Source organism: Poecilia reticulata, chromosome 20 (genome assembly GCF_904066995.2).
Source record: "Poecilia reticulata chromosome 20, P_reticulata-male-v2, whole genome shotgun sequence".
Taxonomy (NCBI): Eukaryota; Metazoa; Chordata; class Actinopteri; order Cyprinodontiformes; family Poeciliidae; genus Poecilia; species Poecilia reticulata.
This window is the reverse complement of record NC_088849.1, coordinates 22950529-22975567: the sequence shown is the minus strand read 5'-3', so window position 1 is coordinate 22975567 and position 25039 is coordinate 22950529. Positions and strand designations below refer to the sequence as shown.

At 39.4% G+C, this 25039-nt stretch overlaps 3 long non-coding RNA genes across 3 annotated transcripts in view; 2 read left to right on the top strand and 1 right to left on the bottom strand.

The window, feature by feature from the left end:
* Positions 1-2110: 2110 nt before the first annotated feature.
* On the top strand, positions 2111-9197 carry LOC145549360 (uncharacterized). The gene is made up of 3 exons (XR_014085300.1): positions 2111-2738; positions 6409-6578; positions 9109-9197. It is a non-coding gene; the product is annotated as an uncharacterized LOC145549360 (long non-coding RNA).
* Positions 6096-25039, bottom strand: part of LOC103456701 (uncharacterized) — a 172848-nt gene continuing 153904 nt past the window's right edge. The window contains exons 4-5 of the long non-coding RNA XR_532300.3: positions 9132-9356; positions 6096-7291 (exon numbers count right to left, since the gene is read on the bottom strand). This is a non-coding gene — a long non-coding RNA (uncharacterized LOC103456701). The remainder of the gene's footprint in view (positions 7292-9131; positions 9357-25039) is intronic.
* On the top strand, positions 21367-24437 carry LOC103456702 (uncharacterized). Its single transcript, XR_532301.2, has 2 exons — positions 21367-22042; positions 23991-24437. It is a non-coding gene; the product is annotated as an uncharacterized LOC103456702 (long non-coding RNA).

Sequence of the window (25039 nt, the reverse complement as noted above, 5' to 3'; positions counted from 1 at the left end):
GAATTGTCTTTTTATTTGGAAAATATATATAAATGTCTGGTTTGAACTGTAAAAAGAACAAAGAATAAACTAACTTATAAGTAACTTTTCAGCAAGAACCAGGAGCTTGTTTTAAGTTAATAATTCCTTAATATTGACAAAAAAGTACCAGATTATTTCACTTATGACATGGAAAATATCTTCTTATAAGTGAAATAATCTGCCAGTGGAGCAAGTGTTATATTTTATTAATATTAATACATTATCTACTTAGAACAAGCTCCTATATCTTGTTGAAAACTTACTTTTTAGTTTTGTCTTAATTCAGGTTTACAGAAATATTTGCTCTAGAAACTAAACCAAAAATACTTGGTAACATTTTGCAGTGTGTAAGCCTTAATCATTAAAATAAATAAAAACATAAAAGCTTGGAATGTGTTACTCTGTGTAACATATTGTACATTTTTTTAAACATACAACAAAGGTCTGTTGTAGAATGTCCTAATTTTTCCCATTAAATTCATCTTATGACCAGTTTTCTTCCTAGAACTTTTATTCTGGAAGTAAAATCCCTGATTTTTCATGTTGCAAAGCGATTACGCGATGATTTGTCAAGTTCAAGCAGCTTCAAAGTTCCCTGTCACAAGGTCTCTGCGAACACATCCTCTGGTCATGTTTGGGATAATGATAATACAGTTTCAATGAAGGAGGCTTCTCTTACCAACATGCCCTGCAGCTTTTCCAAGGAGTCTTGTGACTTCTCAAGAAGCTACATCAATGCAGCGCTTAGGTGATAACTTCCCTCACCTCCCCCCCAAAAAAGATGAAAAACTTTGACTGACAACTGTGAGTTATTTACTCGAGTTTCAGAATATGATGGGTGAGGTTTGAAATCACGGCAACACAAAATATTCTCTTTTTACATCAGTGCTATGGCTACAGTTTCAGGTGAACAGCCACAAGTCAGAGCTGGTCCAGGGAATGAAAACACACAGCAGAGGCAGATCTGCAGCCAAACCTGCGGCACAACAAGCTGAGAAGGTTTCTGGATGGATCAGTGACGTATGCATGTATGTCAGTGGATACTGGTGGAAAAAGATACAAAAATGGCTTTATTTTAATCAGAAATTTAAAAAAGAAGAGCTCTGATGGTTTAAGGAAACAAATATTTGATTATTGTTGAGGTTCTGACTAAAGCAGCCATTTCTGTTTGTGTTGTGTTGGGTATTCATGGATTTTAACTGATTCAAAACAGAAAATATTACTTATTGTTTTGTGCAGATTCTAGTGCAAATATTTTAGTATTACAAGTAACTTTTAAGCAACATAGAAGAGCCTGTTTTAGCTCAATAAATCCTTAATATTAATGAAAAATAACTGATTACACTGGCAGATTGTTTCACATAAATGTATGCAGAATATCAACTTTGTTGATATTCTGCTAATGTTGAAAAAGCACAATTTCACAATTGTGGTGTTTCCATTAAATGAGAAATGCCATAAAAATCACATGAATTTTTTGTGCTCATGATAAAAAAAACATGCAGTGCCATTATCCTCCAACTACTTCCTGTCATCTTCTTTGTCGTTTCCATCAGTAGTAACATCCTGTCATTGGTCACATGACTTGTGATGCGATGAAAGTGTTACCATTGCGGCTTTACAAAAAATAAAACCATTACAAATGTGTGCTTTTATCCTGCAGATGTCTAAACAAACAGATTCACAACTGCTGTTTCCATAAAATAAGAAATGCAATTAAAATGAAGAAGTTTGTTCACTATATACGACATTAGAAAACATACAGAACCACTTCCTGTCATCTTCTTTGTCGTTTCTGTCAGTAGTAACATCCTGTTCATCACATGACTCATGCAATGAAAGCATTACATTACCCTTTGATGAGATGGTTTTGTGAAAATTTAAACCTTCTCATCCTAGTTCTAAAACTTTCTTTTTTTATCAAAAAACGTGAGTTGTTTCCATTAAGCAGATTTATTTTCATAATTTCAATTTGCACAATTTTATGGTTAAAGGAAACGCAACTAAATGTATTATATCCATTGTTACTAGTCTGGGTTCTCTGGGATCATTGGGGCTAATTTAAGATGGAAAAGCCCACAGACCTGCAGCTACAACTTTAAAGAAACGAAGAAGCAAGCGGCTGCTTGGGGTCTCCAGAGATGAAACCCAGGGGTGGAGGGAGAAGGGCTGACATTTATTTTTAAACCTTCAGAGGGGGAGCAGCCTCCTCTCTCCCACTTCAACCCCCTTAAAACCCACTTGAATTAAAGTAATCCACTTTTCACTTTGTGGCGACTTGAACGTTTCCAGAGGGTCTCTGCGATACTCGACCACAAGACGCAGTCCGCTTCCCTTCCTCCCTGCATCTTACCCTCTGAGACACAGATGTTTTAAGTCCCATTACTGCGAGTATGAAAGGGAGGCGATTAAAGCTTCAACGTCTCTGCTTTCCCCACTGACAACTCTAACGAGGAGCATATTTCACCCCAACCTAAATGCTGTTTTCTTTCCTTACTTTCCACTGAGTGCATTTAAATGGAGCCTATGAAGCAAGAAAGAGGAGATTCAAATTTGTTTTTTGGGACAGCGCTGTCACAGATTATTCAATTTCAGCGCCCTTGCAGAGCATATGTTTGATTTTATGACAACTTCTGCCTTTCCTCCTGCAAGGATTATTGCATCAGGTTTTATGGGCTTTCCAAAGCAAACAGCGCTGTCATCCTGCAGCAGATTCAGTGAGTTATAACGTTTCTAACTCTATTGTAATGCCGAGTCGATGGTTGCCTCTCGCTGAAGACCTCATTTATCCTCAAGGTTTCCCAATGACATGTTAAGCCTGGGCTAGCAAAGAGAGACGGAGAGGCGGAGATTGAGAGGCGGTGAGCGAAAATAAAGAGACGGAGTCCATAATGGGAGTTAAGGAAGGTGGTAAGACAGGGAAGGAGAGGGAGACGGTGAAGAAATAGAGTGTGAGAGTGAAACTCGCTGTGCCGTGTTGGGCAGGAGGCTGACCTTCACGTCTCCAAACCCACAGCGGTTATTTGTGGATGGAGTTTGGAGGGAGAGCAGCTGGGAGGAGGGCAGGTGTGCTGCTGGAGTGACCAAAGCTGAGCGATTAAACTCACTGCAGTTCTTCAGAAGTCAGGTTCTGCTGGAACCCAAAGAGCCGGAGAACAGAAATAAACCAGGAGCACCGAAGTTTAATTTCACTACAAACTGAAATGAAACCCAGAGTTTTAATGAATGGATAACAATCAGATCAGGTTTTAGTTTGGAGGAGCTGAAAAAAGATGAGAAAAGTTTGGATGGATGGATGGATGGATGGATGGATGGATGGATGGATGGATGGATGGATGGATGGATGGATGGATGGATGGATGGTTGATGGACGGATGGACGGTTGATGGTTGGTTGGATGAATGGTTGATGGATGGATGGATGGATGGATGGATGGATGGATGGATGGTTGATGGACGGATGGACGGTTGATGGTTGGTTGGATGGATGGTTGATGGATGGATGGATGGATGGATGGTTGGATGGATTATTGCATGGTTGATGATGGATGGATGGATGGATTATTGGATGGATGGATGGATAATTGGATGGATGATGGATGGATAATTGGATGGATGGTTGGATGGATGGATGATGGATGGATGGATGGATGGATTATTGGATGGATGGATGGATTATTGGATGGATGGATGGATAATTGGATGGATGGATGGATGGATGATGGATGGATGGATGGATGGATTATTGGATGGATGGATGGATTATTGGATGGATGGATGGATAATTGGATGGATGATGGATGGATGGATGGATGATGGATGGATGGATGGATGGATGGTTGGATGGATGGATGATGGATGGATGGATGGATGACTGGTTTGTTGTTGGCTCAGTGTAGTTTTAAAAACTAAATACATGAAGTGAGTTTCAGTCTCTTGTGTCAGAGATCAAATCCTCACATCCATTCATTTGTTGATGATAATAGTAATAATATTAATAAATTATTAATAAAGTAAATCATCAGTTTGCTTCACAGGCGTCTCTGTGGGACTGAATCTCTTCTGTCCTGCTTTTATCCACAAAGCTCTAAAACAACACGAGCTTTTAACCTCCTTCCCGTCACCGTGGCGACGCAAACGTTAGCCTACAATTAAGTTTGTCATTTTTGGCACAGCTAATTGCTGCTGCTGGGGTTGGTGCCTCTACCTGTGTGTAGGTGTTGATCAGGAAACCGCTCCAAACACACGGCGACACTTTAAATAACCTCCAGATCCGGAACAAAGGAAAACATCCAACCAAACCAGAACCCACCTCCAGACTCCTGAGACTTTGTTTATCAGCTCCAAAAATATAAACCGATCGTATCGCCTTCACCTCCTGCTTTCATCCCTCCTGACAGCAAAGATGCCTTTACCGCAATATTTGAAATGTTATTGCTGTCACAAATATTTTAAATGTCACCTGATGTCACGGCTTCATTGAGCTACAGGCAAGAAAAGCAGCTGGCAAAATAAGAACAAGCTGCCAGCGCCAAACACATTCTACATGTATATATCTGTATAAATAAAACTCTACATCGCCGCCCAAAATAAACTGATTAATCTCTGCCTCGCCTCCCGGGGGACGTATGAGTTCAAATGTCTCATATTTTATTTTGCACGTTTGTGTTTCTTCTGCCTTAATGGAGGCCTAATGAACAAACTGCAAACCTGCAAAAAAACAAAAGCAATTTAATTTAATTTTTACTTTAGTATATTTGGCAAAGTGTAAAACACTGAATGGTTTCATATAAGTAATTTGTTTGGAGGAGTTTTTACACATAGAGGTTGGTAAAGTACCCAAAAACATATTTTTACTCGAGTAAAAGTGAAAAATAGACACAGTCTAAAAAATTGGAAATCTGGGACCAAAATGAAATAAATAATAATAAAAAAAAAGCATTTCAAAATTAAATCAGGCAAAATAAAAGAATATCCAAATCAATTTCTTTCATTATAAAGTGTTGGAAACTCATCAATAATTCCTTAGTATTGATGAAAATAACTAATTTCACTGGCAGAAACCAAAACAAACGCGAGAGGCTAGAGGCTAGAGGGTAGAGACTAGAGGCTAGAGGCTAGAGACTAGAAGCGAGAGGCTAGAGGCGAGAGGCTAGAGGCTAGAGGCTAGAAGCGAGAGGCAAGAGGCTAGAGGCGAGAGGGGAGAGGCTAGAGGCGAGAGGCTAGAGGCGAGAGGGGAGAGGCTAGAGGCGAGAGGCTAGAGACTAGAGGCGAGAGACTAGAGGCTAGAGGCGAGAGGGGAGAGGCTAGAGGCGAGAGGCTAGAGGCGAGAGGGGAGAGGCTAGAGGCGAGAGACTAGAGACTAGAGGCGAGAGACTAGAGGCGAGAGGCGAGAGGGGAGAGGCTAGAGGCGAGAGGCTAGAGGCGAGAGGGAGAGGCTAGAGGCGAGAGGCTAGAGACTAGAGGCGAGAGACTAGAGGCTAGAGGCGAGAGGGAGAGGCTAGAGGCGAGAGGCTAGAGGCGAGAGGGGAGAGGCTAGAGGCGAGAGACTAGAGGCGAGAGGCTAGAGGCGAGAGGCGAGAGGCTAGAGGCGAGAGGCTAGAGGCGAGAGGCTAGAGGCTAGAGGCTAGAGGCGAGAGGGGAGAGGCTAGAGGCTAGAGGGAGAGGCTAGAGGCTAGAGGCTAGAGGCTAGAGGCGAGAGGCTAGAGGTTAGAGGCTAAAGGCTAGAGGCGAGAGGCTAGAGGTTAGAGGCTAGAGGCTAAAGGCTAGAGGCGAGAGGCTAGAGGCTAGCGCTAGCAGGAGAAATACAGACAAAACAGAAATCTGACAACCGCTAAAATCTGACGCTGCTCCATTTCAGTTTACATTTTGTGAATTACTGACTTCAGTTTCGTCTTCAGAGGTTTTCATGTCGTTTCCTTCAGTGGTTCTTGGCGCAGCGCCCCCACAGGCGAGGAGGGAAACAGGCTTTTTAAAGAGTTTGCTTGGTTTGACCCAATGTGAAAAAGAACCAGAGCAGCTGAAAATGTAACAAATGTTGTGACTCTGGTCCCCAATAACTAATCTACCAGACTATCAGGTGGCCAAACACATTTAATGATCCTGGAATACATTCAACAAGCACTTTAAGGATTTTTAAAAGCAAATACTTTTGCTGGAGAGCATTTTTGTTTGTACTTTTACTTAAGGAAGCCGTTTGGTTAAGTCAGATTTAGGAATTATAGCTCATTTTTAGCTGCTGCTGTTTCAGATAAAATCAAACTTTTAAAAGCTTTAAAAAGCTTTAAACACAAACGAGGGAATAAAAATAACCACAAAGTGAACAAACTTTTACATGTTTGTATCTGGGGGTCCTCAGCCTAAAATGTGAGCCTTTGTGTGTCTGCAGACCTGCGAGCGAGCCTGGAGCTCCAACCCCGGCTGCTCGCTCTTTAAAGCCACCCCTGGGACTCCGCTTCCCCTCCGCGCCCTCGTTCGGTCCAGGTGATTAGGAACTTAACGTTGCCCCCCCCCCATCCTCTCCGTTCGCTTACATCTCGGCATCAAGGGGGAATGAAGGTAATCCTCCGACGGTTTGCCAGGTGAGGTGAACGGCGCAGAAATGGAAGGAAGGAGGATGCGATTCATCATGAGGTTCCTTTCATTTGGCTCGCCTGGCACAGCTGTTTGAAATGGCACCCCTCGCCTGCAGACTTTGGGGAAGGGCGCTTTTATGAAGATGCATGAGTCGGAAAACAGACTATTAAAGTTAGTGAGAGTTCATTAACCTTGTAGAAGTAGGCTCTGGCTCCCATAAAGCTCCATATTTCAGGATTCCCACCATCATTTTTTATCATAAGTGCTCTTGGTGGCCTGATAGTTCATTTCACACGAGACAAGCATTAAATGAGACAAAGACAATAGGAGCAGGAGCCGCACATGCAGCGGCTAATGACGGATTTTGTGGCCCGTTCGAGGGAATGTCAAGCGCTCAGACTTAGAACCACTTCAAGCCGGGTCCAAATTAGAAAACACAGAAGGTAATCACAATCAGGGAAGCTGCTGGCAAGCCGGCGCGGTTAATCAACTCAGAGGGGCTCCGGAGCCACGCGATTGGTCCAGGAGGAGAGCAGAACAAACACGGCGACCAACAGCCCAACCTTTAAGTTCCTCCACCATCTGTGAGAGTCGTCTGCTGTCCCGCGTCGCCACCGTGCACCAGGTTGTCATCGCCATCATCATTACTGATCAGACATCAACGTTTCCAATCCTGCAGAACGTCGACGCCGCTCCTGCAGCGAAGAGAGGCTAAAATAATCACAGAGATAAAGTGCCTGCACTGCAAAAACACAAAACATTCCCCATTTTTGGATTAGATTCTACTGCAAATACCTTCATACAAGTAACTTTAACAGGATAGATAAGCTTGCTTTGCATCAATAATTCCTTAATATTGATTTTAAAAGTTATTAGTTCCACTGGAAGATTATTTCATTTATTAAAAAGGAAACATTTATTTTTATAAGTGAAACTAGTACTTCTTAAAACCAATATTAAGGAATTATTGATGTAAAACAAGCTCCTATACTTTGCTGGAAATTAATCTCGTTTTGTCTCATTTTAGGCACCATTTGCACCAAAAACGAGACAAAAATACTTGGTAAGATTTGTGATTTTGCAGTGTGGAGCTAAAATAAACACAGATTTTCCCACAGATGAAGTTCTGTTTGGTTTCTGAGGCACTCGGAGTAAGTTGTGGCGCCCCCCTGCCAAATTACCCAGAAAACGATAATGACTAATTCTGAGCAGATGTGTGAGCAGGCTTAGGAAATGAAAAAAAGCTAATATATGCAAATCACGGCTATTATTTGAAAGTGAAGGGGGAACAGACGCAGGCGCTCTCTGCGTGTTTAAAGTGTGATTGCTGGATTTCTGGTGACTGATCGGAGCGTTAGCGGCTCTGAAACCACGTGACCATCGGAGGAGGCGCCGCCTCGCCAGGCGCACATCAGCGTCAACTATCTGGGAAGGCAAATGATCCTCCGAACACGGAGGATCCGTGGATGTGCCGGAGCTAATCGCTCGGGCCGACCCGGCCCCCCGCCGAGCCTCTTCCTGGAGAAACTCCCACTGAGCAGCAGAGGAGCAGCAGCTGCATCCGACTGCAGGAGATAAAGCTGCTGCACTGCGAAGCTTTCCAAACTAAACCTGCATCTGATGCTGCAGAGATAGAAGAAATGTAAAAAAAATTACATTTTCTACAAAGAAGCAAAATATGTCGTAAAAGAAAGAAAAGAAACTTGGTAGAAATATTTACTAATGGATTTTATAAGTTAAGTTCCTGAATCATTCAGGCTGCGATCTGGACCTCGTGTGTTTCACGAGCTTACAGAGCATTGTTTAGGATATTTTCCCAAAACTTAGAGAGTACTTTTCCAGAACTTAAAGGGAACCTAATATGTTAACATTTTGTAATTTTTTTAACTCGATTTGCATCTCTAATGTTTTTGAAAACAACCGAAGTGTTTAAAGGAAAACATCCAGATGGTTTTTGACAATAACTTCATGTTTTTTGGTTTCTGGTAAATGAGTCGTTTCAAAAACCTCCAGATTGTTAATTTATAATCCATGGGCAGTGATTGGCAGCGCTAAGCCCCGCCTCCTGGCTCTGATTGGTTGGTTTGCATGGCAACACAGATTGTCTGTCTCATACTGTTTTGATGTGGTGACAGTTAAATATGTAAAAAAACATTTAATTTAAAAAAAATAAAAGTTACATATTGTACCTTTAAGTGTCCTTTACAAAATCAAAGTTTATTGGTTTTGCTCTTATTATGCCATTATTAATATATTACTAGTAAAATGGTCTCAGAACAACAATATTATCGTTTATCCATAATCACAGGAACAGATCTGCTTTCATGCTTCCTAAGGTCCAGAAAAAGCTTCGAGTTTCTCCCATTTAGGACCTGATGAACAGTTTTAATGTTCCTGTTCTTCAAACTCCTGGTCCAGGAGTTAAAAGTTCTCCTGAGCCGAGTCCACTCCGTCCCTCCGGTCGTTAGCTGCTCCTTGTTGTAAATGAGGAAAATCTGTGTTTGTTCCTCAGTGAGCGTTCAGCTCTGCACTCACCTCGCCAGCGCAGGACGCCGGGTCGTTATGCACATCCCGTCAGACGAGGAGAGCGATTAGTTCCTGCTCCTTCATCCTCTTCGTCGTCTTCCTGCAGCGCTGCGGATGCGGTGGGTCCTTTGAGGGCCCAGCTGTCCTGCCTGACTTGAGGCCAGATGATTAGGCGGCGGTCCAGAGCGCAGCGCCCAGGTAAGCCGCCGCCGCGCCGCTCCGCTCCGACCGGGCCTATCGAGCAGAGACAGGAGACGGGATTGAGATCGAATGCTTCCTGCAAAGCTCCGAGTTCGGCTGAATCCTGAAGCAGAAAATCTGGGCTTCACCTGCAGCAGGAGACGTTTAAACGCATCTAAGTGGGGAAACAAAGCGGCGACATTCAGCAGGATTCATCCAGGGAATACCTTCAAGTGTTTTCAACCCCCAAAATCTAAACTTTAGCTGTTATTGTCCTCCCTAATTAGCCTCTTTATTCGCTTCTGTCCAGCTGTGACCAAAACCCAAAAACTCATTATTCATCATCATGGCTGGAAACAGCCACATGACAGCCTGTTTAGAATAACAAATGAAAGAAACTCCGGTGACCTTGTTGTGTTTGTTGGAGACTAATAGCCAAACCCCACCGTTCATCTTGTTTTAAATATGCAAAAGCACAACAAATGTTTCTGCTCTGGTTTCTAGGGCAAATACCTCAAAACACGTAAAATAGGACAAAACTTTCATTTCATTTGAATTTTTACGTAATTTCCTCCAGCATAAATGAGAAATTAGCAACTAAAGAATCATCAGTGTAAAGGAGGAGAAAGAATTATAGACTTGTAATATTTTACCAGTGATCATATAAAAAGAAAATCAGCTCAGAAAAAAACAACCAAAAACTCAGAGATTTTGAGATTAATCTCAGAAATTTTCTAGAAAAAAAAACAAGTTTCAGAAATCAAAAATTTCCTTGAAGAAACTGAAAACATTTGAATAGAAAATTTTCATGTTTTTCTAGAAATTGTTTTAGATTAATCTCAAAATGTCTGAGTTTTTTCAAACTAATTTTCAACTTTTAAAAATCTGAAATGTCAAAGTTTTTGCTCTCTATCAATGAATCAATCAAAATTTATTTGAATAGCACATTTTAGCAGCAATGCATTTCAAAGTGCTTTACATAATTAAAATAAAAACAGCATGTGACATTAAATAAACAGTGAGAAAGACAAAGAGATTTTAAAAAAAGTTAAACACATTAAAACCCGCGCCCCTTTAGGACTTCAGTTAAACGTTGTTTAACTGGGACTCTAACCCTCAGGACTTTAGTCAAAAACACCATTTGACAAGGACTCCAACCTCTAGGTTTTTAGTTGAACGCCGTCAACTGGGACTCTAAACCCGGTAGAACTTCAGTTAAACGTCATTTAACTGGGACTCTAACCCTCAGGGACTTTAGTCAAAAACACAGTTTGACAAGGACTCCAACCTCTAGGTTTTTAGTTGAACGGCGTCAACTGGGACTCTAAACCCAGTAGAACTTCAGTTAAACGTCGTTTAACTGGGATTCTAACCCTCTGGGACTTTAGTCAAAAACACAGTTTGACAAGGACTCCAACCTCTAGGTTTTTAGTTGAACGCCGTCAACTGGGACTCTAAACCCAGTAGAACTTCAGTTAAACGTCGTTTAACTGGGATTCTAACCCTCTGGGACTTTTGTCAAAAACACCGTTTGACAAGGACTCCAACCTCTAGGTTTTTAGTTGAACGCCGTCAACTGGGACTCTAAACCCCGTAGGACTTTAGTTAAACGTCGTTTAACTGGGACTCTAACCCTCAGGGACTTTAGTCAAAAACACCGTTTGACAAGAACTCCAACCTCTAGGTTTTTAGTTGAACGCCGTCAACTGGGACTCTAAACCCCATAGAACTTTAGTTAAACATCGCTTAACTGGAATGTTTTCCGGGGGGCTTTACATCATTAAATCGTAAACAGTGAGAAAGAGAAATAAAAAGAAATTAAAAAGTAAAGATAAAAACATTAAAGAGATTTTTTTTAAAATGTGAGTAATGTGTCTGATGGGTTAAATTAGGAATAAAATGCAACGTAAGATTAAAACTTTCTGGTTTCTGAATTGTGAGTTTGGATGTGAAGCCTGAAGTTTGGCTCGTTTTTGTCGGTCAGACGTTGAAATGTCAGTTTGTGATGGAGTTCACTGTAGTGGATATAAAATGAGATTATGAATCAGTTATTGTAAAGATAATTATGTTTTTTTTAAACATTGAGTCTTAGTTTGATCAAGTTTTTAAACAAAATAATCAGTATAATAACATTAACATCTGTTTGATTGATTGGATGATTTCTGAACTTGTGTTCATTTAAGCCTTTTTATTTGCTCATCTACAGACATGAGGAACTTTTCTGATCCGTTTCCTTTAAGCCGCACAGAGAAAACCGTCTTTAACAATCAGCAGAGGTCGGATGTAAAGACAGGAGTTACATCTGAAGGATGAATTTTCTATTTTTCATTTTTAATTCCTCTAATCCCTTCAGGCTGAAATTTGATTTGCATTAACACGTTTTTTCCTTTCTTTTCAGCTCGACCTCCGTGAACCTTTTATTTAAGGGTTATTGAAAAAGTGAAAAGAAGTGAACTTTAGCCTCGGCATTACCCTGATGCCTCTGGAGATGCTGAGGATCTCAGAAAGGCAGATTCTTGTGTTGCAATTATTGAATTAATGTATGCATAAAACACCCACATCCTGAGTGTAGAGTTAGAAACTTAGGAGAAGCCTCAGCAGGAACAGGATGTTCAGATTCAAGGCTGGAATATAATAATGACAGAATAAATGTTTTACTTTTTGCTAAGACACTAAAAAACTCAGTTTATTGCAAATCAAATAAATGTAAATGTAACTTTAACAAATAAAAGCAGATTTTTTTGGGAGGACTCTGAGTGCATTTTTTATTTATTTGTTTTAAATTGATTCTTAACTCCAATTTTTTTGCTAAAATCATATATATTTTTAAGGTCAGACTTCTCTGTGAACGGTTTTTAACTCAGATCAGCAGAAAAACGTAAACGTCGCCCAGCAGCGCTCTGTTTACGGGAAGTTATAATTTCCACTGTTTATGGATCAATGTTGGAGTTTATTCAGCAGCAGGAGCCGAGAGAATCGTCACAAGATCGTAACAAGACGAAGGAAACTAATAAGAAGACAACACAACGAATAGCAAGAGCCTGTTGGTGGAAAGCAGGAGGAGCAAGAGGTGCAGAGAAAACCAAAATGAAAAAGAGGAAGAAGCTCTGGAAACAAAAGCAACAAACTGGTAACTTTTTCACAAAAATTATTCTAAAGTTTATTTGATAGGGACAGACACACATCAACATAGACAAACTGAATAAAACATCATCCCATGTTTGCATCATGGTGCAATAGCAACAGCTAATTTGCAGCACTTGTCCCTAGTTGGGCTTTAAAAAAAAACTCTAAAATTGAAGTGACAATCATTTAAAATAGCACAACATAATGTATACGAACAGAAAAATGTAAAACATCAAAAATGGGTCCAGTTCTGTTTGTGACATAACCAGTTTTGTTTGATTTTTGAACGTACTAAAACTGGTTACGGACTTCAAATGAACAGGAAGTGAGTTCCAAGCTGCAGATCCTCTCACGGACAGAGGCACTTTGAGCAAAAGTGGTTCTTCGAAAGGGAACCTTACAGTTTCCATCTAAAGCCGCTCTAGTAGATCTGCTGTTGCCCTGCAGTCTCTGTGTGATATCGCTTAATCTCACAGTTCGTTCCATTAAATGAGAAAGATGAAAAACTGTTCAATCGAGTGGCATTGTGGCGTAAAACATAATGTTGCATAATTTAAATATCTCTATGACAAGGTGCCTCATAACTTGGACATGTTGTCTTAAATGTTCAGTTCACTTTTAACAATTGACTGAAACAAGCTCTTATTATGAGAAAGTAAAAGCAAAAACAAAAGTTTACATTAGATACACTGCAAAATGCAAAAATACAAAATGTCACCAAGTAGTTTTGTCCAGTCTATTGACATATTAGTGCACTTATAACAAGACATTTTTTCCACTTTTTATGCAAAATAAGTATTTTTTTCATCACTCAAGTATTGACTTAAAGCAGCTCCTGTTTCTTGCAGAAAAGTTACTTGTAGTTACTTTTGTCTCATTTTGATGTTTGCACTAAAAACTAGTGTTTGCAGTGAAGCTTCTCACTTCCTGTTTGTGCATGAAATCTTGTTCATTTATATAGTTTGACATCATCGGCGTAGAAATAAAACTCAATCTAAAAGGTGCATCACGACGTCAGAATTGGGTCCAGCTCATTTTTTCTTTTTTTTTGTATAAAAAGACTCATATTTGATATGCAGGGAATGGAGGCAAATTGATGATTTCCATCCCGCCAGTCGTTCTCAGGAACATAAGCCGTGAATGAATGAGAAGATTTCAGTCAAAACGAGATGCTTGAGGTGCAGAATGTGAAAAATGGTGTGGCTGCGCGCCGCGCCTCATATCTCACTTCCAAATCGAGTAATTTACAGAGGATATGGGAGAGCTGCCAGCGCGAGAATCAAACAGGATGTCTAACAAGGAAATATGGGGGGAATAAATGCAGCATCAGAGAACAATCCCATACATATTCAGCATATTTACTGGGAATATGTGTGTGTATCGATCAGGCAGTCTGACCTGCTTCTGTTGAAGCTCCGCCCACCGAGATGAACGCACTTTTCCTCGCACAGAAAAAGCTAAAAATATCAGCGGAAAAATTATTCCGCTCCTCCTCCTCCTCTGCGTTTGGATGAAGGGTAAAGTGCTCTGGAAATCACTGTAAACCAAGATGTTTACCCGTGAAGTATTGTTTGTATTGTCTGACTGTAAAGGCGCTCGAGCCGAGGAAGGATGACTAAAAGGCCATTTTCTGATTCATGCATAATCCTCGCCGCCACGCTCCTGTGCAGCGCGCGCTCCTCCAAAGGAGAATGAAGCGTTGCAGGGTTTTAACACAAATGTGTTTAATGTGTTTACGCGCCCGGAGGAAGCTGCTAACTACACACACTGCAGAGTAAGCACTTCTGCAGGGGGGTTAGGAGCTAATTATTTCAAATAAACAGGAGCTGTTATTGGAAATTAATCCATAATCATCCAACCTGAGTTGGTACTTTGGACCAAAAATGGAAAATATTACCAACTATTTATCTGTAGTTTCTATTGTGAATCTATAAATACTCTGGGAATAAGGCAAAAATATATTTTTCAGCAAAATATGGGAAAAGTTTGAGTTTCACTGGTAGATTATTTACAGTGTTACAGATTAAATGCTCTGCTAATTAGTACATTTCATTAAAGGAAATACTGACGTTAAAACAAGCTGCTACGTCCTGCTGGAAACTCACTTCTACGTTAGTTTTGTCTTAATTCAAATGTACTGAGATATTTGCAGTAGAAACTGGAGAAAAACATTCATAAGACTTTGTTTTTATGCAAAAACACAAAATCTTACCAAGTATTTTTTATTTTTTGTCTAGATTTATTGTATAAAAGGAGACAAGAAACATTTTTATTTGGTTTTAAATGAGTGATTTCATTTTCTGATGGATTATAAACTTCTTTTATTTTTTTTACTCTTTTTTTTATGTAATTTCGTTCAGTTACATCAGGAAAAAAGTAAGGAGCTCTTCTGACAGACATCCTGTTTTCATCACAGGAAGAGACTCAGCCATATTAAATCAATTATAAAAAAGCTGGAGGTGATTTTTATGAGGGAAGACAAAGGCGGGTTTCTGCACACGGGACGGCGAGAGCTGAAGGCCGTGTTCTTCATAAATATCCAGTGATATTTTAAAAGCTTCCCACAGGTTGATTGCTTGTTAAATGTCAAGAGAGAGACGTCGTCTCAGGGGACCAAACAGTTTTCCTCTTGAATTTATAATTACAATCAGCCTCTCTCAAAAGACCTCTGGAAATTTGCTAGTTTTCTTCCGAAACATAATGTGTGTAATTCCTCCTGAAGACCAGATTTGACCCCGTTGGATTCATCATTGTTTGGTGAGAAAACGTTCATGTAACTACGGTGATTCTAGTAATTTCTGTCAGTGCAATGTTACATAAATCCAATGTCAAAGTTGAAGCTTTTTCAAAGTTTTGCTGTTGATCCAAAGTCCAACTTCGGTTCTGGGTTGCTAACAGTCGATAGACGTATCGAAGGTAATGTCCTTTCCATTCAGTTGTGAGTCTGAAAAGTAAATATGTATCAAGAGGCTTTGAGGTTCCGCTTTAGTCCAATTAACCGAAGACGAGGCCATAAGCCGTGAACAGAGAAATAATTAAAACGGTCAGTGGGAAATGTAATGATTAGAGAAGCAACATGTGACGACATAATAACGGTCATTAATCAAAACTCTACACGGCTCATCGACCCAAACCATGGATTTCATCAAGGCGGCCATTTTCCCACGAGAAACTCAGCCGACTTCCTGTCAAGTAGTGGTGGAGTTGATTTTAAAGGGTTTAATGCAAACACTGGATGGACGTAATTAACACGACAGGATTTCAGCAAACATGCTGTTATTAATGTTTTCTTTGCTTTTTGCCTGGTAACACATTTTAACCGTTCGTCCATTTTGGGTTGGAAGAGTGGAAAAGTTCACTACACTGCAAAAATGTGAAACCTTACCAAGTATTTTTGGCCTAGTAGACTTGAGATGAGGCAAAACTAAAATACCAGAAACTTTTTAGCAGGAAATATGAGATTGTTTTAAGGCAAGAATTTATATTGATTTAGTGGCGCAGTTGGTAGAGCTGTTGCCATGCAGCAAAAAGGTTCTGGATTCGATTCCCGGCCCCGGTCTTTCTGCATGGGGTTTGCATGTTCTCCCTGTGCATGGTGGGTTTTCTCCAGGTTCTCTGGTTTCCTCCCACAGTCCAAAAACATGACTGTCAGGTTAATTGGCCTCTCCAAATTACCCCTAGGTGTGTGTGTGTGTGTGTGTGTGTGCATGGTTGTTTGTCCTGTGTGTCTCTGTGTTGCCCTGCGACAGACTGGCGACCTGTCCAGGGTGACCCCGCCGCTCCCCTAGCACGCTAGCTGGAGATAGACACCAGCATCCCTCCTGACCCCACTGAGGGACAAGGGTGTAAAGAAAATGGATGGATGGATAGTTTCATTGGTAAATTATTTCACTTTAAAACAAGACATTTTTCCATGTTATAAGAGAAATAATCTGCCAATTGAACAAATACTTTTAGAAATCAATATTAAGGAATCTTTGACTTAAAACAAGCTCATATTTCTTGCTGAAAAGTTATGAAAACTAAGTTAGTTTTGTCTTATTTTAAGTGTGCCGAAATATTTACACTAGAAACTAGACCAAAAATAATTGGTAAGATTTTGTGTTTTTGCAGTGTTTCATCTCATTTTTGTATTTATCTATTAAATTAAACTGATTTATTGATTGATACGACCTCCCCACATCACTTGGCAGGTGCAAATTGAGATAATTTCCTTATCTTTAATTATGGCAAACATATTAAAATCTTCTTACAATAGAGAATGTTGGGTATCAAAGGTAGTATTTGTATATTAATACATATTTTCTTTTTCCTTTCCTGTTATTTCACACCAGAAAAAGCTCATCTATCCAGTCACTTTTACTCTTGTTACTAAAATTGACAAAAAATTTTCTATGTTTTTCCATCAAGCCCAAAAACAATTGCAAACATTATGAGTTAAATGTTAAACAATTTCAGCTTTTGTTTACAGTTGAGTTTAAATTTTTTTTTGCTACTTCTGGCTTCACAATTTTGCCACAAAAAGTTAAAGTAAAAACCTGACTGAGAAGTTTGGAGGCAGATTTTATAAAAGTTAGAGGTTTAAAGTTCTCTGTGATGCTGCCAGGATGGAGGTTTTACCAGCAGGGGGTCTCCGACAGGAATCCGATTAATTTTATTAATTTATTCTGCAGGTAAGCATGATGGAGCTTTATAAACTCTTCAACAAAACGTTGAAAGTTCAAAACTGAAAAATCTCCAGATCTCTGCATGAGCTGGCACAAGAGACTCTTAATCACAGTTTCATTGCAAATCACTTGAAAGATTTGAATGTGTGGATTAATTAACTTTAATTTGAAAACATGATAAAAATGTCAGGAAAGTTTTTCCAGAATCCTGACGTCTCATTTTCTTACACTGATTTTACCCGAGACACTCAAATGTTGGGTTATTGGCTGAAAAATGTCAAAACAGCATCAAATCTTTAAAATTCTGCAACAGAAAAATTATATCAAAATTTTATAGTTTGGAATGTTTCTTTTTCCACTATAAAACTGAGATGTTTTTTAAATCATCTTTAAATATCTGTTTTTTTATGTCGTGAAGAAGGAAGTTGCACTCAAGTGTTTTCTTTAAAGGGTTCTTGGTGGAGCGCCCCGACAGGTGAGGAGGGGAACAGGTTTTCCAAAGGGCAGCAGCTGAAAATCTAACAAATTCTGCAACTTTAGTTGCAAATCAAACCGAATCTATCAAGTGCAGAAACATCCCAAATGATAACCAGAAAATGGCAGAATATTTTTTAGCACTTGTACGGCTTCTAGAAGCTGAGGCGACCCAAACAAAGTTTAAAAAATGTGCAAAAAATGTTAAATTTTCATAATAGTTCTCTTTTCAAAAATGTATACTGTATAATCAGCTCCATCCTTAAAAAGTACAGTCAGAAAGGAAAACAGATTTCAAAATGAATCCAAATCCTTCAGTGGTTCTTAGTGCAGCGCCCCCACAGGTCAGGAGGGGAACAGGTTTTTCAACAGTTGTTTGACACGGTGAACCACAGCAGCTCAAAATGTAACAAATGTTGCAGCTTTGGTCCCAAATCAAACCGAATCTTCTGGACTGTCAGGGGTGAAAACACCTTCAAACTCATCTAAAATCTTAGTTTTTTGCTCTGAGCGCCTCTTTACCTGAAGGTATTTTCTCCAATCAACCCCCCGAAACAAGAAGTAAGCCTTCACAACGTCTACATGTGATTATTCCTGCTCCTAATCAAGGCGGCGATCCGTCCCTGCTGTAACAGCGGCGGAGCCCACTCCAGACGCGCTTGATGCTGGCGCACGCTGTTATTAATTTGTCTAAAAACAGACCTCATCCAGAGGTGAGCGCCTTTGATATTCAGCCTGCAGGGCGGCAGCAGGCGTGTCAGAGTGCATCATGTCCAGCGTCCTGCGGAGAGAATCCGCGTCAGACGCCCAGCTGTAATGGCCTGTAATTAGAGAGCTGATTAGCAGAACTAACGACCCGGGAAGCGATCCCCTCTCTCATATCTCCGTCTTTGGGATGACGCTGCAGGGGCTGATGGGGGGGCGGCGACGGCGGCGATGGCTGTTCTCGTTAACCGAGTGAACGGAAATCCAGGTGGACGGGAGGTGGAGGTGGCTCTCTGTATGCAGCGCCGGCCGCCGCAGGCCGCAGGGTAATAGGTGGCTCTGGGCGCATCAGATGGAGAATAACAGTGGTGATTATCTTCTCTACCTCCTTGAAGTAATAGATGAAAGCCTCACCATCATGTAATAGGCTACTTAAGTCTGTCAAGGCAGGAGAAATTTCCAGCCTGTCCTTACTCGCCCGGCTGCTTTCTCTCATTTTTTGTGGTTAAATATGCTTTGTCTGAATGACCCTGGCCATCAGACGCTCTCTTCCTTCTCTGACATGATGATAATCATAAAAAAAAAAAGAAAAACACACAGGAAATGTGCTTTTAGTTCCCTTCAGGCTAAATCCCAGCAATCAGGAGTCATTTAGGAAATGCCAGGCGGGAATAATCACAGTGATATCCACACTATGACATCACTAATGAGGCGGAAGAGAGGGACAAACCCCGAGGTGAACGAGACGGATAAACGGGTTTGTTCTGCACAGAGACGGCATGGCGGATGTTTTCAGCAAATCACTTAGCATTTCAATTCTGGAGGAGAGGAGGCTAGTTGTTAGCAGTAATGACAGCCTGCGCAGAGCCAGGCAAAACTAATCGCACCCGATGAAACAACGACGCTTTTCTGTCACAACGAAACCACAGACTGCTTTACTTAAACAGGATCAGATGTGAGAAATTAGCTAAAAGTTGAGCTGGTTTCATTTTGCTTCTTCAAATTAAATTCAGTTTGTTTTGTTTTTGTGGAGCAAAGTGTTTTGTTTGTGTACCGTTTTAAAAATAGCAGTAAATGTTTCCAGAGGTTAGCAAAGGTCAACAAGCAAACACATTTCATGTCAATCACCTGTGCTAAAAAAAAAATTTGCAATACAAATGAAAAAAGAGGGAGATTAGTAATAAATCGAGGCAGCTGAAATTCAGTACGTCTTGATTTTTATTTTTTAGATTTTTGGAATTTTTTCCTGCCAATTTTTAAATTATTTTTATTTTTCACAAACCTAATTTTATTTTTATTTTTTTTTTATCATTTATCTGCTTATGATGTTGTGATTATTATGACTTGCCGTTGTCAGCTGACGTTTTAAATGCGCTATATAAATAAACTTAAGTTGTATAAACTTTTTGTAAAATTGTCAACTGAAGAAAACTCACTGTCTGAAAAATAAAACAATTTTTGAAGACTAAATTCACAAACATATTAGCAGAAAATTTGTTTTTCCTGCTCAACAACAAACTAAACAAGAAATATTTTAATTAAATACAGAAAACATATTTTTTTGGAATATTTTAATCATTGTAGATCCAAAATTTTAGAACAGTTTCACATTTTTTTGTTATTGAAGGAAAGGCAACCACTTAACTAATTTAGTTTGGTGTTGATTAAAGAAAACTAAACAAGATTTAGTCTATTCTCAGGAGTAAGAACATGATTGAAGTCTCTCTATTTGAAAAAGTTTTAAGAATGTAATTAAAAGCGGATTTATGTGGACCAAAGTCTGCTTTTAGTGTCCAAATCGTTCCCGTAGTTATTAAAAGATAAATACTTTGTGTTGTTTCTGTCATTTCTCAGAGATTTTAATTTGTGGGATATATTATAGTTTTGTCCTAATTGGAAAAAAAAGTCTCCATCTTTTTATTATGTATCGTTACACAAAGTCTGTCCAGGGGCCACAAACGGCCCCCAGACCTCAGTTTGGACACCATGATATGTTCTGTTTGGAGCCGACCTTGTTGGACTAAACGGTGCAGAAATCAAATAAAGATTACAGCCATGCAACAACCAAGTCAAACTTCATCATCCTGCAGCTTTTGCACGAAACGTTGCTCTAAATCAACACATCCCACTGAGGTGCCATTTCTTTTTAACTAAGAACCGCGCTCAACCAGACACAACCCATTATCCCGTTATTGGCTCAGGCGGGGCGGTTAGCGGGGTGAAAATGTGTCCCCAGGAGTCGTTTCTGTTCTCTGGATTCTCTCCATCGCAGCTCGTTTTCCCAACACGCCTGGGTGAAAGTAATGTTCAGTTAAAACTGAGGGGTTCCCCGATCTGATCAACACCTGAACCAAATGGTTTCATTAACTCCTCAGCATGTTAGCAGGTTCTACAGGGAGCTGCTAACGAGTCATTTATCTGATTCAGGTGTACTGAAGCAGAAAAACAAAAACACGGCAGTGTGGAACTAATGAATTATATTTTAATCTTAAACAGCAGACTGACCCTCTGCAGGTGACGTCGCACTTGATGGCGGATGTCAAAACTCTAGTAAAGCTAGAAATAAAACACAGTTTGTAGCTTTATATTGCTTTTATTTTGTTGATTTCACTGTAAAACCCATCATAGGGTCAGCTGCTAAAGCAGACAAGGATGGAAACTAACTTGTCATTTTATTGTAAACGTTTTACTGAGGAAAGCAGATGGTGACAGAGAGCAGCAGTCAATCATAAACACTGGTTTTTTTACAAAGTAAGAAGGTTAATGTTCATAAGATACAATCATATATTGCTTTATCGAGGTAAGCAGTAAGAGGAACGCTGTTGAAATAGTTACATCGTTTTAGCCGTTTTCCTAAACGAGCTACTACTGCCATTAAAAAATTATGTAATTGATAACTAGGATCAATTAAATGCATGATCAGACAAAATGGATCATTATTTTGTAAAGTGCCATGAGGTGATGTGTTGTGAACCAACCCAAAATACACCAGCAGTTAGCTGCTAGCTAGCGGGAAACTAGCATGCTAGCTAGCGGGAAGCTAGCATGCTAGCTAGCGGGAAACTAGCATGCTAGCACTGAAATGCCTCTTCAGCAGGTATTCGGCTGGTACAGTTTAGCAGTTAGCAGGGCAACTAGCATGCTAGCGAAAATGCTAACACAGTAGAAAAGTTATTAACTCAAAATATTGTTAGCCTAATCATAAAAACTTAATGGGAATCATCTCCATGCATCTTTAAGTACTTAGAAAAGTGCTGCACATAAATTATTATTATTACTATTACTATTATTGCTCTGTTAATCTAAAACATACAATCCAAATAAAATGAAATTTTTAGCTTATTATGTGACAAAATGAAGAGGTGTCAATTCTTTAGAAAGGTGCTGTGTGAGAAAGGTTGTAAAACATTTTTTTAATAATTATTATTGTCTGTAAAATGGTGATGCATAACATTTTATCGCCTCTCAGAATTTATTTCGAAAATTGTGTTTTTGTATTTTCCTCCAGAATTTGGAAGCTTTCATCAAATAATTTAAAGAAATACGGCTCCAAAATACTCCACATCATAACAACCCGGGTTTAAAATGCAGTTTTTCCACTTTGTTGAGTGTCATTGTGGGGGAAAAATGCCTGCGTTTTGCTCCAGGACAAAGAGAAACAGCATCAACCGCCCACATCGACTCCAGATCCACATGCAGTAAAGCATGTCGCTGTGTGAAGTAAAGCACGCGTCTCCGGCTGACACGCTACCTGGCTACAACAGTCAGGTATTACAGCCTGCAGACAAATCATACTGATGTTTATTATGGCTTCCTGCACAGTGCATTCAAAAGAGGCGAGAAGTGCTTTCAGTGTTCAGTAAATTGTATATATATATATATTGTCAAGCTTTACTTTATTTTTTTATATTTATACAAACCCACATACCTGTGATGACTGTATGGTCATGGTAAAGAGATTTTTCCTAGAGAAAAATGTTGGTTTTTGATCAGTTTACAGCGGCATGAGAGATCATGCAGGATTTTTAATCTTTAATGTTTAAAATCATCCAATATTTTGTTTTTATTTCAGCCAAAGATGACCTGAGTAAATATAAAAGGTTTTTTGTTTTTATCCAAACGAATGTAGGTTGATATAAAAACCCTGTGAATTCATAAATTCACTGTGATTAGACACATTTGCAAGCAGCCAAATTATTAATAACATTATTGCCTTTTTACTGCCTAACCTTTATAATCAATATATTACTTAAACAGAACCCGTCAGACATCATGAAGTAGACCAGTAGATCTAAAAAACAACACCTGAAACAAAGAAACAAAGTCAAACTAATAGTCTGGAAAGGATTTAAAAAGTCTTTCCCATTTCTAATAACTGCGTAGTATTTTTATTTAATATTTTTATTTAATCCTTATTTACTAAATTGTAGACTGAATCTACTTTTAGGAACAAAATAAATAATTGTGATGTCATTTCTGTTAATTTTGCAGCATCTTGAGGTTCCTCAATAATTTTGTGAAAATATTCTGTGGATTGATGTGACATAAGTGAAACTTTCTGAATTCATATCTGATGTAATTCAGCTCTCTTACACAAATTCCTGAGTGGAGAAAATGAATGAATCAGTTGGTAACCAAAAGCTCACAAATACTTGGCTTTGGCAAAAAAAACAATTCAAAATGAGTAAATATCTTATTTCACTTAAAATAAGACAAAACTAACTTTTCACCAAGATATCAGAGTTTGTTTTAAGTCAATAATTCCTTAATATTGATGAAAAATACCTACATCCACTGGCTGATTATTTCACTTATAACATGGGAAAATATCTTGGTACAAGTGAAGTTATCAGCCAACAAAACTAAAACTTTTATTGACTTAAAACAAACTCTTATTTCTTGCTAAAACATTACTTGTAAGTTAGTTTTGTCTTATTTCAAGTGTACCAAGATATTTACACTAGAAACTAGACCAAAAATACTCGGTAAGATTCAGTTTTTTGCAGTGCATCTGCTTAAAAAAGGAATTAAATTCAGGTTTTAGGGTGGCCTAGTCAAAGTCTGGGGTTAAATCTAATATAAATGTGCTGGCATTATCCTAAACAGCTTGTCAGGTCAAGTCACAGATCTATAAGAAACACTGCTAGTTGTCATTAAATTAAAAACAACTCTTTCACATTAGCGCAGGTTTTCTGTTAATTAAATGCAACTATCACCTGAAAACAGATGTTTGATGATCTGAAACATTTAAATGTAATAAATTAAATTAAGAAAAACCCCAGAATAAATCTGATACTTTTCCAGCAGGTACTTTGAAGCTCATCCATTGCACAAATGACGCCCATTAAGCATCAGAAACCTCATTTTATACATTACCTGTTATTATCTTTTATTCAGCCGCAGGGTAATCAACATATACAATAAGTGGCGCGGAAAGCTTAAATCATCTCTAATGTCATAATCTGGCATTAAGGTCTTGTTATCTTCTATTGTGAGCCACTGACTGCTGCGGCGCATCATCATGTGTGGACAGTTAGAAGAATTAAACTCAACATCAGGACGGTAATTTGTGAAACTGTGCCTCGTTTCGTGAACACGCCACCAGCCTCTCTCAGAAGTACGTAACCTAGACAGAGTGACCTACAAAAGCAGAGAGAAAACCATTAGAGGAAACTTTGATGGACCTGCTCTGTGAGTCATACGAGTGTGTTTTCAGGAGGCAGGGAAACGGCGGAGCGGCGAGGCGTGGACATGACGACTGCAGAGGTGAAAACAGATTAATCCCGAGTCCTGATGGCAGCTGAAGAAAGAGGAAGAGACTCGGCTTCTTTACTGTGTTTCATTTTCAAAATAAAGCTAATTTTGTCTGTTACTCCAGGTGAAAGATCCACATGGTAAAGATATTTTCAGGCCCTTTTTCTGTTTTGTTTAAAAATAAATCTTCTTGACAAATCCAATCCAACTTAAGCGCTTTAAAACAGCCACAGATGAAACAAAGTGCTGCTCTAGGCATCAAGCTACAAACGTAGCATAAAACGACAAAGGATTAACCACCAAAACACCTGAAAAAACAAAGTAGGTCAAAATAATTCTTACTGGGATTAAAAGCTAAAAAGTAAGTTATTTTTCACACCTGATAGTCCGGTGGACTCGGTTCGACCGGGAACAAAAGTTGCAACATTTGTTGCATTTTTACCGGCTGCTTCACTTTCACACTGGACTGAGTTAAACCAAACTAACACTTTAAAAAACCTGCTCCCCTCCTCACCAGTGGGGGCGCTGCACTAAGAACCACTAAAGGAAATGACTCAAAAACCTCTGAAAAAGACACTGATTGCAACTTCCTTCTTAATGAAATGTAAACAAAATTGGAGTAGTGTCAGATTTTAGTGGTTGGAGGATTTCTCGTTTGTCGTTGGTAAAAAACAATGAGTCATTTCTCCTGCTAGCGCTGGGCTAGCATGTTTGTTTTGGTTGTATTTACCCAGAATGCCCTGCGCTGTAGTCCACTTCCTGCTTTTGGAGCTGAATCTGGTCCGCTTGGTGTTCACATATGAATTCAAACTGCACCAGAGTTCACTTTAATCAAACTGAGACCGAGAGTTTTAGAGTTTCATTACGCTTTCACCTAAACGAACCGGACTTGAGTTGGATTAAAAGTGACCAAACAGGACTGGTGTGATTGAAACATAAAAAATAACCCAAGTATGGCCGAAGAAGCTCAGAGAGGAAAACCAACTCTAAAACGCACCGGCAAAGATAAAC